This window comes from Monopterus albus, unplaced genomic scaffold (assembly GCF_001952655.1).
Source record: "Monopterus albus unplaced genomic scaffold, M_albus_1.0 scaffold58.1, whole genome shotgun sequence".
In the NCBI taxonomy this organism is placed as follows: Eukaryota; Metazoa; Chordata; class Actinopteri; order Synbranchiformes; family Synbranchidae; genus Monopterus; species Monopterus albus.
This window is the reverse complement of record NW_018127938.1, coordinates 1921123-1921408: the sequence shown is the minus strand read 5'-3', so window position 1 is coordinate 1921408 and position 286 is coordinate 1921123. Positions and strand designations below refer to the sequence as shown.

At 39.5% G+C, this 286-nt stretch overlaps 1 protein-coding gene across 11 annotated transcripts in view; it reads left to right on the top strand.

The window, feature by feature from the left end:
• Positions 1 to 286, top strand: part of sgip1a (SH3GL interacting endocytic adaptor 1a) — a 71001-nt gene that overhangs the window by 48113 nt on the left and 22602 nt on the right. The gene's annotated exons all lie outside the window — the stretch shown is intronic.

The window sequence follows — 286 nt, the reverse complement described above, 5'->3', positions numbered from 1 at the left end:
CAGTGGGTTAAAACTGATATGTTTGGATGTTAATATTTAAATCTATGTATTAATAAATATATTAAAATATTTTTCCAGATTCTTGTGATCACTAGTATGCTTGTGTACTTGTTTTCCACCTTGAATGGCTTCATGCTGGGTCTCTGTAAAGGGAGAAAGCCTTCACTTTTGACAGCTGGACCCTTTGATATCTTACTTCAGTCACTCCCCATCGTCGTGTCTTCTCATCTGCTTCTGTCTCTTCCCCTCCCATCTCCCTCTCTTTTTTCCTTATCTGCCTCCTGCC